The sequence below is a fragment of the Stegodyphus dumicola genome, chromosome X1, assembly GCF_044657685.1.
Source record: "Stegodyphus dumicola isolate Sdum_Otavi_A_Nest chromosome X1, ASM4465768v1".
Lineage (NCBI taxonomy): Eukaryota > Metazoa > Arthropoda > Arachnida > Araneae > Eresidae > Stegodyphus > Stegodyphus dumicola.
Window position 1 is genome coordinate 236,774,173 of NC_140780.1, and position 12,509 is coordinate 236,786,681.

General features: G+C 32.4%; 1 protein-coding gene across 3 annotated transcripts in view; it reads right to left on the minus strand.

Annotated features, from left to right (window-relative positions):
• Window positions 1–12,509, minus strand: part of cnc (NFE2 like bZIP transcription factor cap-n-collar) — a 197,740-nt gene that overhangs the window by 158,316 nt on the left and 26,915 nt on the right. For all 3 annotated transcript variants that reach the window (XM_035361787.2, XM_035361783.2, XM_085807201.1), the window contains one exon: window positions 2,213–2,385. The gene's annotated coding sequence lies outside the window, so the exon portion shown is untranslated. The remainder of the gene's footprint in view (window positions 1–2,212; window positions 2,386–12,509) is intronic.

The window sequence follows — 12,509 nt, forward strand, 5'->3', positions numbered from 1 at the left end:
ATTTACGTTTAACTTACAGCAAGTATACTCCTTTGGTAGGGAGCCAAGTTTCACATGCGTCAAAACTTTCAACATAAAGCAAATTTAAATTCAACACGAAGAAAATTTTAATAAATAAGAGATTAGGTTTTTATTATTTATTCTAAAGTTTTGTCTGAAAACTCAGAAAGTTTTTATAATTTCTTTATTTTTAGTTTAAACTGAAGTAAGTTATTCAAAAATCAATTAAATATCTTAGAATTATTTGAACGAAATGACAATCGAAGAAATTAATATTTAGCTATCAATATATCTAAATTACAAAGTAAAACCAACAAAAATGCCTTACAGGTAGCAAATTTTAGGTTTTCAAATAGAAAATAAATACAAATTTGAATTCTTTTCCTTTGCAATACCTTAATTATTGTTTATATATGTTTTGATAAGTACTCAGTAAGGGAAATTACAAATTTATTTAAAATATTTTTATTGTTAATAAAAATTTTTCATTTTGTTCAAAAAAAATCTGGTCCGTCAGCTGTTTCCAGATCGTGCATTCAGCCCACGAGCAATTTGAGTTTAAGGTCACTGATCTACGAGGCCGAAGAAGAAATGTGGCATTATTAAATTGTTATTGTCGGAGTATGAACAGTGGCATTGTCCTGCTAGAAAATTACCCTCGGAAGACTTTCAGTCTTATGAAAGATGATCTGCTGTTAAATCCAACTGCACCAATACAAGAATTATCTGTATGTATATTCTTCATATACAAGAATTATATTATACTTGTTGACGCAGTATAATGGATAAGAATGGAGTCTTCTCGGCGTTTCTCACCTTGTCTGCTAACGGCATATGAGCGACCATCATTTTCGCCTACAGAAAACAGTGATTCTTCAGAGAAAGCTATATTTGTTATTCAGTCTACCATGTAGAACATTCGATGAACCCCAGCAGTCTGGCAGTTCGTTGCTAAATTTCACATGTAACCTGAAAAGAGGCTGACTCAGAACGTAATAAACGGTTTTTTGCGATCGAACCGGTGCACTGTGGCAAATAATATAGATGTATTACCGCTCGCCATTGTTGTGTCAATACTGCTATGGTGCAAACCGGTAAGCTAAAGAAAACCTGATGAAATGACCATCCTTTCATGAAGTTCGCTGCGTATGGAGCCTAGGGATTTTCTTGTATGTCCTATGCCAATCTTCGAACAAGTATTTGCAAACTTTTTCCGCTTCATTCGATTGGCTTCTCAAGCCATTATGCTAAAGCCTCAGACTGGATTATATGGCTGTTTTGCACGATGCAGAGGCATGCTTACTCGCTGCTGAACAAAGAGCAGGTCTAACAGGCCGACACATTCATAGAAGAATCGAGGCTAATTTACACGAAAGAGTTTTCACCTCTCATTTGCATAGCTTCGTAATTTATGGATCATTGAGGTTGAAATGCTAATCATTTGTTCTAAACTCTTTTCTTTACACAACCTGAAAAAAAAGTTTTAACTATATTCCTTCCAAGTGTTCTTTTTTAAAAGAACAATATAAGAATAGTGGGATATTATAGAGTATTCTTCCCAACGGCAGACCACAAAAACTATAGCAATAATTCTGTTGATAAGCAACATACCAAGACTCGCGTAAGCATGGTTTCAAGTATGATATTTATAGCATGGCAAAAACATGTCAGAATGAACGAGATAATTTTCTGATGCTTACTAGCGACGAAAAATATCTGCTTACTAGCGACGAAAAATATCTGCTTACTAGCAATCAAGACCAGAGAAAAACTGTAACATAAAATTTTCGTTTTTTCTTTCCGTGTAATCTTAAATTTAAATTGCTTTGAAAGATGCGAAGGGTTAGGTGATTAATTCAAGAGCTGAAGACAAAACCATTATAATAATACGTAGATTTAGACACTTGGTGAAACAATAAAAGAATGATAATTTTAAATGTCTAAATTACACATTAAACGCGAATTTATCAAATGAGATACTCCCTTTTTAATACATAATTGTTTCCCATAATGCAGAAACATGCTTTGTCATCAATTCAAGCCATTTACATTACAGTGGTTGGATCAAAATAAAAGTCAGGATTAGGGTTGGCAACCTCATGCAACTACTCTCATCTTTACTACATGCATTAATTATGACGATCATTCAGAATTAAATGACATTATTTAACATAAAGAATTAATGTGTCTAAAAGTGGCTTAATGTTAATACCTGGAATTTCCTGGAGACACTCTAGATGATAGGCTCTGTAATTAGAAACTTTTCTAGTAATGAAGCAGTTCCTGATTGAAATCCAATATCCTGGTAGTCACAAAAACCCGATGACGTTCAGCTCGTTTGAAGCGATTATGCTTGTGGTATTTCTCTTTACTGCTACGGAATATCTAAAATTAAAATTGAATACTTCCAGCTATTATTCGGGTTTAAAAAAATAAAATATTAACATCATTTACATTATTATTTTCCACAGCTTTCACAAAAGTTGAATTGGCTTGAGAGAAGGGAAAATAGATTTTAATTGATTACTTGATTTAATATACAAAAAATATTTGTGAACAACAAAATATGTTTCGTATAATTAGAAAATATTTCGTGCTTTCATAATTTCTTAAAATTTGCAAAATGTGGTACCTTTTAGTCAGTTTTTTAATTTAAAAAAAAAATGCTCTCCCCCCCTAAAAAAACTGCCATTTAAATGCTAAAAAAATGCGAAGTTTATTTTGCATGAAAATTATTCAAAACATTGCTCAAATCGGCGATAAAAATTTTCAGTCGTAACTTTGCAAATCATACGACACATGTGTGTAACACACAATTTAATATCAGTCACACAATTCCAGCGCAAGGGTAGAACTTAATTTAAAACTCCACATTTCAGTCTTCGTGACAGCTATGCCAGGAGTTAATGACTCTGCTTGCAATACCCTGTAGCCAGCCTCACATAAAATTTGGCAACAGCTTCATAGCCAATTTGTACAAATTAAAGGAATGAGGGGGGGGGGATCCTTCAGAATTTTTGTAACCTATGATACTAAGGCAGATAAGAGCAATTTTGATGGCACGCAGGTGCATTAATTTGCATGTAACTAACTACCTATTTTAGAATTCCATTCATTTAAATTATAATACTAGAATTCGACGACTGGACATATATATAGCACCACGTTTGTACTGTGCATATTCATTTTTGAATTTATTCTTGAGGCCACAAAGCAGTACTTACAGCTCCTGTGCAACTTCTGGAAGTACTCCTGGAATTCTTCTGAGGTCTCCTATGCACTTGTTTCACTCGACCGAACATTAAAAAAACTTCTAAGCAGCGACAGCTTATGGCAGTATGAGTAATGTGGCAGGGCCATTTTTTTGGTTGGTTAACTGAATAACGAAAGCACATAACGACTAAATGACTACGGACAGGACACCTTCGTAGAACAACGTTTTAAGAGAAACTGGGTCGTTATTCAGGTTAGATTTGGGAATAATCATGTAAACTTCCGTGCAACCAGCCAGTTCGTCAGTCGCACTGCTGCCGGTTTTTATGAAGTTTTCGTTACTTTTATGAAAACTGTTCTAGTTTAAAATTTGGAGCACCAAATTAATTTTTTACAAAATTTATAAAACATCTGTTTTGTAAAAGCACAAAAAATTATTCCAGTTTAGCGATTTCTTATTAAATCTGTATTTTAAGTGCGTATTCATGAAAGACATTCAGGTTACCGTTTGAATCCGTCCTCTTTATTATATTAAAAACAAGTTCTTCCTTCCTGGAACATGAATCTTTTTGTCATGCGTTGCTATGATCGGAGACTTAATAACATTTCTGCAATTTTAAGCTCAAATTATCTGTAAAAATTTTGACTCTGTGATCTTCAAATTTCTTATCGATTTTTAACAAATATAATAACGTTATTACTGTACAATTAAAAAAATGATAATATACTAATATCTCTTAAAAAACAACATTTAAAACAAATCATTTTTATTTCCTTCTGCCATGTTTTGAAATGTCTTTACTTTTCTTTCTGACGAAATTTGAATACCTTTATTCTGTATTTTAAGCAAGAGAATAAATGTTATACACAACACAGTTTCCGAATTACTTTTTTGCAAAGCTACTAAAAGTATGTTAGTTGTTTTATCTTCCATTTTATTATAAGAGTTTTTGAAATGTAAATTATTCAGTAGTTATTTCAAAATATTCAAATATGTGCCAGATTCCTTGCTTTCAGCGAGCAACTGCTACCATGTAAAGAGAGTGGTATAACTCACAGCTGCACCTCCGCATTGTTGCCAGATCGCACTATTTGTCGCAAATTTGCAACTTTTGAGAAACTTGTGCTAATGCAATTTTAGTATCTGCGAAATTTTTGAGACCTTCATCATTTCCTCATGCTACTTTTCGCGACTTCAAAAATTTTTTTAATATATCGTAAAATGCTTACATGTTTAGATAACGTATCAATTAAAAATAATTTACATTAAAAAAAAAACAGTTTATTCAGGCTTAAATAGAAGTTGGCATCTGGAAATTGTGTTTACATGTGGGCTTTCGTTTCCAAGGCTGCACAGCCTGACGCCGGTATAACGAAAAGGGGGGAGTGGGAAAGAGAGAAACAACTGCTTTGGGACCTCTCACCTCACCCTGCGTTTTGTTTCCCTGCGTTTTGTTTCCCTGCGTCTCCTCTCACCCTGCGTTTTGTTTTTAAGTCAGTTTCCCCTTCAAGTCCTATGGTAACAACGAATCGAACATAAGAAGAAATGAAAATAAATAAAATTTATTCTCCTGATATTGCTAAGAACTAAGAAATGAAAATGACTTAAGCAACGGTATTTTTCTAAATAACAACACAAATAAATTTAACAGTGAAAGAACAAGACTTTCTTAAGTAATCAAAATCTGAAATAAGCCCACCAGGCAAAACGAAACACTCACCGAAAAACATTCTTTAATTTAAATGTTCACAATTAAGCAATAATAATAATAATAATAATAATAATAATAATAATAATAATAATAATAATAATAAAATAAAATGAATTAAACAAATTAACTGCCAACTCAAAACGTTTAGTACAAAAGCGCTAACAATCTAAACGTGAAGAATCTCTTAAGAATGGATATACACAAATTAACTTAAAAATACAACCTAAATTAAATGAGAGTTGTGAAAATGAGCAATATAGTTTTAAAATTTTTGTTAAAGCTAAGATACGTAATTAAAACGACTAAAAATCGAGTACACTCCGTAACTAACCAATAGATAGAAAATTTGTGATAACGTAAGAGGTCATGTGAGCATGCGCAACTATGACGTCAGAAAAATCACGTGATCTCTGACGTCTTTTGCGACTTTCTGAGTATTTTTTTCTTTTTTAGCTGAAAAATTTCTGGCAACACTGCACCTCCGTAAATCTAGCGGATCATTTGTAGAGTTTGGCCATAAAATGGTCCAGGTTTCTGATCCTTTGCAGCTCCATCTCTGACAAGACACATAACGGTTTTGCACGTTATCACCTCACAGAGCTATTACTTTATTGCTGCATTAAACCATTATGAATCAATCAAATAGCACTCCAGACGACGTACTATTCTCAGCATGCCATCTGGGAAGTTTTGTACAGTACAGCTATGCACCGCTAAGAATTACTGATTCAAACAATAATCATCATTCATTGTAAGCAACAAATTTGTTTCAGTCGATGTTTGCTCATATTTTTATAACACAGTACGCATCAAGATACATATATATACACAACAGATACAGCGCCGCAGAACACGAAAACGATTAGCAAAGCAGCACCACGGAAGATAATGGACGGCTGTAACATTACCTAGAATTAGTGTAGAAGAGAAAAAGAGAGGATAGTTTTTCACACGGGAAATGTGTTTCCTCTTTTTTTTTTTTTTTTTTTTTCTTTGACTAGGAGTGTAGAGTATGCCTCCAGTACGAAGATGCAAAGTGCAACATCAAATGTCCAAATCTGATTGCAGACCTTGAAGTTCTTTTGCAGAATCTGCAAAAGAACTTCTAAGACTAAGAACGAAAGCTTCGCCAAAGTACGAATAGCTCCATCAGACAGAAGAAGGGGAAATGTAAGCGACGTTTACTTAACATAGGCACTCCTTCCAACCTTAATGCCTTTTTTCGCATGAACGAAATAGCTGTCCAGCCGGCGCCAAAGGTCAAAGAACACGTTTGTCAAGTGGTTCAAACTTCTGTGACATCATTTCCCCCCTGCAGTATCAACATAAATAAATCAGTGATGTACGCAAATAGATTAATTGAACAAGTCTGGCGTATGGTCTCACACATGCTCGCAAGACAGAGACTATCATCAGCACAACAAATGAACTCTGGCAACGAATTACAGTTATCTAGACTGCAGTATCCTAAAACGTCATTCAAAGTTTTTTCGACCCTAGCCTACGTATGGTAGCGGTATTACTGCTGAGAGTGACCATATTTGGTACTGATCCTAAGTCATTTTGTTTGCCTAACATACCAAAAGTTTTGCCTATTTCTTCTTATACGATAAACTTAGAGAGTAAGCATATTGGTGGTTTGGTTTGGTTTATTTGATCACGACAAAGCGCTCAAGAGCTACCTGTCTAAGAGAAGGGATGGCTTTGTGGAGGATTTTCTAAGGAAAACTGACTCGTATACACATTACACATGGGGAAAACCATGAAAACGCCCATGCAGCCAGCCCGTTCGCCGGGATCCGAACTAACAGAGTTTACAGACTTGGCTTCTGGTGGGCCTACACTTAGTGGTATTACCTTTTTGTTTCTTTTCGTGCTGCAGTTTTAATGGCCAGCAGTTAATAATAATTCGGAATGATTTTACTTAAGTTACGCTATAATTCTATCGAAATCGATATGTCTACCATTTAAATGAAAATAGTTTTAGAATTTAATTACTATTTGACAACATGTTTGTACTGTATACATGGCAAAGTGCTAGTTGGCAAAAAATAATCTATTAATTTATACATTATTGATTAAATGTTGTATATTTAAAAGTTTATTACATATCAATAAAATATTGTATATTAAAAGATTATTACATATCATGTGTATGGTGTACGTATTATTATTAGGTAAGGGATGTTTGATACATAAAATAAAATAGAAAATAAATAAGCAAATTGTAGACTTTAACGGACTACCTCCTCATGACCTAGAAAACACAAATAGAGGCTAAACGTCTAGTATATATAATGAAAATTTAGAATAGCAAATACTAAATAATTATTCATATAAACAATCAAATCTTTTTTATGAACAGTTGAAGTGTAATCGTTTGGTCAGTTTAAAAGCAGATGGAATTCAAACTCAGAGATCACTTAAGAGTGACTTATGTCATAAGATTTTCGAAACTGGGAAAGGCTGATGGGACATCACCAAGTCTTTTGTTGCTTGTCTCCGAATAACGAGTCTAGATTATAATTAGAATTATATATATTGATTTTATTCAAGTAACATAGCATTACAATATGTTTTGTTTGACTTCTTCAGATCGTTCAGAAAATTGTCAAAAATTTGTTAAAATGGGAGTTAGAGGTGAGTAATAAGTATACATTTGAGAGGCAAATCAAAATACATGGGCTAGACAGCAATGTCATGACGTCACGGAAAACTTCTGACCATTCATTCTTCCTTTGTATCAGATTTAAATACCAGCGTTTCGACCTATGTTTAAATCTTCTTTGTTTTTGATCAGTACGGTAATTATCTTTCCCAAGATCTACCCAATAATGAACATAAATGGAAGTATTTATCTGCATGTTTTGAATGATTTTTGGTTAAAAAACATATTAGCCACATTAATACAGTACGACGATTTTTATTTGAGAAAGATTCATTTTGCTACGTAATTTAAAAAACTAATAAATATTATTCTAAAGAATGCAGATAATTAGCATGATCGGCTACAGTAATATTAGGATAGCGATAAAGACAAAATCGAAGGTACACATTTTAGTAAAGCAATTATTAAATTTAACCATGATGCTAATTTACAATTAACAATAATTAAAATTTTTATAATATCAATTAATGCTAAAGAATATGAAACTATATACTAAATAAATAAAATCGCAATTTAAAAGATAAAAACTAAAGATATATTTTTGAAAGAGTTGCATCACTCGAGAAAACAATATCTGACCGTTTCTACTGCATCTTCCATTTCTTACACAATAATATTCACAAGAACTACCAAATTTCCTTAATGAAGAGACTTTCAAATATTGATGTGCTTAAGCTGCATTAACAGTAAGTAGCTTTCAAAACGAAATACTTTTTCAATAAAAATTTAATGTCCGAGATGACTTGCTGAACTTATAATGACTGTTGCCATTACATTTTGAAGAGCCCTTCACCTACCGATCATATGATATTTTGCCAATTTGCTAGTTTTGACAATCGTTTGTGACTAAAATATGTGTGAGTATACTATTTGCGAAATTTTTGCTACTCCTTGTGCCGTCATTTCCTTGTGCTACTTTTTGCGACTTTAAAAAATTTTTAATAGATTGTAAAATGCTTATAAGCTAAAATACCGTATCTGCTACACTAAATTTATAATAAAAGAATAAATGAAGAGTTATTTAGTCTTAAACAAAAGTTGGTATCTGGCAATCATGAGATTATAGAGCAGTATTTTCGGCCGTCACTAGAACAGGATTGTTTTTATCTCCCGCCAAAAGTAAAACATTACACAGATATATTACTAAAAATATTGTAAAAAACCAATGCGTACTCGAGTTGTTTCCCTTTCCTGTACAGCCCAATTTAAAATTTTTTTCTTTGAACTCACGGAACAAATGGTGAATTGTATTAATAAAACGGGAGAATTCCGTAAAACAATAGTAATGAAAGGAAAAGTATGGCAAAAAGGAATAAAACATAGTTATGTACCTTAACACCTTAGCTGATGATTTTATTTCTTTACAAATATTGTTTTAAGCTAGTCCCCCCCCCCAAATTCCATTGTGATAACGAAGCGATTTGTAGCTTGAGCGCCAAATATCGGGTACTCAAACAGGAAAAAAAAAAAAAAAAAAAAATATTCTCTGATTATAATATTGTTCAGTAGTTCAATCGAGGTGATTTAAAAATCAAAGTAAAATCAGTTTTCTAAACAACAACATCCACAAAAATTTAACAATGAAGGAACGGGGATATTAATAGTAGTCATGATCTGATAAAGTCAATCAAGCAAAAAGGAAAATTTACTGAAAAGCATTAATAGTTAAAAATACAGCAAAAAGCAATGAATTAGGAAAATGATCTACTAACTCAAATAAAAAGTGCTATCAAACCAAACGTGAGGTAGAACTTAACAATGGATATGAATAAATTCATTGAAAAATAAAAACCTAAATTTACTGATAATTAATTAAAATAAACGAATGTGTAAAGACTGGATGATTAGAAATACAATTTTAAATTTTTTGTCAAAACTAAGATATGTAATTAAAATGACTAAGAAACGAATTCCAGATCGTAACTTACGGAACCAATACAGACTGAATTTGTGATGACGTCAGAGATCATGTGAACATACGAAACTACGGTGTCATAAAAATTACGTGATCTGTGACGTCATGCGCTACGTTTTGTGACCTTTCGATTCTTCTCCTGAAATTTCGGGCAACACTGGCCACACAAAGTATTTCTGAAAATAATAATAATAATCTGACTGAGGTGTGTTACTGCTCATTAACGCGCCACTGATTCTTGCGATTAGCAGAGAATGTTTTGCTTCATTACAAGGAATCACGTACTTAATAGCGAATGTCGTATGGAAACTTAATGACAGTTCCTCTGCAGCCTATTATACGCAAAGACCATAAATCATAGCAACAAAATTAGGCTATGACAACCAATGCCTCTATTGTGTGTCCTTGTTGACTGCGTAACACTGAAAAATTAAGTTAAAGTTGGCAGAACTGGATTATAGGGGAATATAAGCGCATACTTTGATCTAATGAGTTACAGTTTATATAGTACTGATTCGACTTTCATTGTCTGATTCTTAACTGATAACCCCATGGCTTTATAGGGAAACAAACCGAATGAAACAGCAAATTCAGGAGCAATCACACATATTTTTATGGGCAATAACAATTTTAAAATTTGAGCATTATCAGAGTCAGCACCCCAGCTGCTGCAACCGGTGCATCTGAAATGAGAAGCAAAATTTAGGAACAAGGAAAATTTTTAGAATCCAGGTAGGCGACGAGCGGAAAAAAGCAGCATCGATCTTGGTATTATCATAACAAACATAATCCTTATAAAATAATGTCTGATTTTTAAGACTAACGTCATTTAACAAATAAGTGGTATGCTAATTACCATACCGTTTAGTAATCTATGTTACAAATTATCCAATATTCTGAGAGAGGGAAAAAGGGGGGGATTATGTTATTATGTTTCCCAAATAGGACTTTCCTGAATCTGGTTTAAGCCAACATTTCATAAGCTAGGCTGATACAAATATTAAAAAATATACGGACAGCATCAGTTATATACAAGTCACTAGTCTTAATGTCTTCTTAAATCTTATGAATATAAGAAATGCTGAGACCTACTGAGATGTGAAATGGTGGCTCTGACAGTATGAAACTATTGATCTCGCTTCCTAAGTTGAAGTAACACAGGCAGGTAGAAGCAGCGTGACAGTTAAGAAAAGCATCTATATTGCTCAAATGCTATATGATGTCAGAAAGGGATATTATTTTTATTAATGTAATGATAAGGGCCAATGTAACAATACAGAAGACTTGGAAAAGATTTATTTTGAATTTGACGATACCAGCGATATATTAGTTAACACTAAACAATACTATACACTTGAAAAAAGGAAATCCTTGCCAATGGGGGGAAGTACACTGCGAAACAAAAAGGCCAGTTCTGTATCTCCTGTTCTACTGGCCGATTGACGAAATTCAAATTGCGTTTTTCAAGTCTCGAAAGCTCGACTTAGGACATATTTTAGATTTATACACGGCATTGTTTAAACATAGGTATTTTAACACGAAACCGAATTTTTTCTGAAATGACATACCGATTTTTTTCTTTATTTCGATTCTACGAGTCAAATTATGTCTAAATATTAAATTTTATAAAATTTAGTGCGAAATGTACGGAGAAATTTAAAAATTTATCTTGGCGTATTTTTTTTCAGTTTCCGCCAAGAATTTCCACTTGGCGAACTTCTTAATTTATAGCAACCTATTTTTCTTTCCCCCCCCTTTTTTTTTCTTTTATTGTACACGAGCGGGAAAAAAGTAACCGTTTATTATTTCAAATAATTGTAACAAAGTGCGTAAACCCCATTTGATAGTATTATCACTTATAACAAATATGCCAAATTTCAAAACGCGCCAATATGTCAATTCAAGTATATTCTAGGAAATTTTGAATAAAAAAACTCTAATTTTTTGTAGGTATGCTTAGAAATACATCTGCTTTAAGATGATGGTCGAAAAATTTATAAAAATTATTTAAAAATACAAATTTAAAAATAAATCATAAAAAAATTGGTGAATTTTATTTGGAATGAACCTAAATTTCGAATTCTGGAAGAAGGAATCAAGTATGTTTAATAAAAAAAAGATATTAATAAATATATATCAAATTCAATTAACACTGAGGAGATAAAATTTTGAGAGCTAATTTTTTAAAAACTGCTCGCACGATTTTTACGGAGCTTGGCATAAATTGAGTCGCCGAATCGAAATATGGAAAAAACTTGGCATATCATTTCAGAAAAAGTCCAATTTTGTGTCAAAATACCTATATTAGAACAATGCTGTATATAAATCTTATACATATCCTAAATCACGCTTTCGAGACATGAAAAATGCAATTTGAATTCCGACGATCGGCCCAGTAAAACGGGAGATATAGAACTGTCTCAATTTTTTTTTTTTTTTTTTTCCCCGCAAAAGAGCAAAAGTGATATATGCCAAAATAACGTTTAGTTAATATTGTAACTAGTATAAAATAAAGCAAATATGGCTTTTAATATACGACTAACTTAAAGCTGTTTCCATATTTAATATGCAGAATAGAGAATACTACACAAGACATTTTAAGTGGTGGCCAAAATTGTGGACACTTTTGGAAATTTTTATGTTTTTGAACTTTGTATGCTTATAGAAAATGTTACGTTTCGCAAAATGCAAACTTGTATATATCATTTTAAAGAGAATTTATTACTGAATTCAATACAAAACACAAAATTCAATTATTTGTAATACAAAAAAAAGTTATATGTACTTTAATATAAATAAAAAACACAGTTATGAAGTGGTTTGTAATGTCTAGCTTTCCTGGCCAATCACTGTTCTTGTTCTGAGAACCAATCAAATATTAGTAACTGCCAGTAGAAGCTGACATTATGTTTACACTTGAAACAATTCATTATTTTGCTTTGTTCTGTAGAAGGGCGACCTTTTTCTTATACACTGCAATTACAAGTAGGAATTTTTGTAA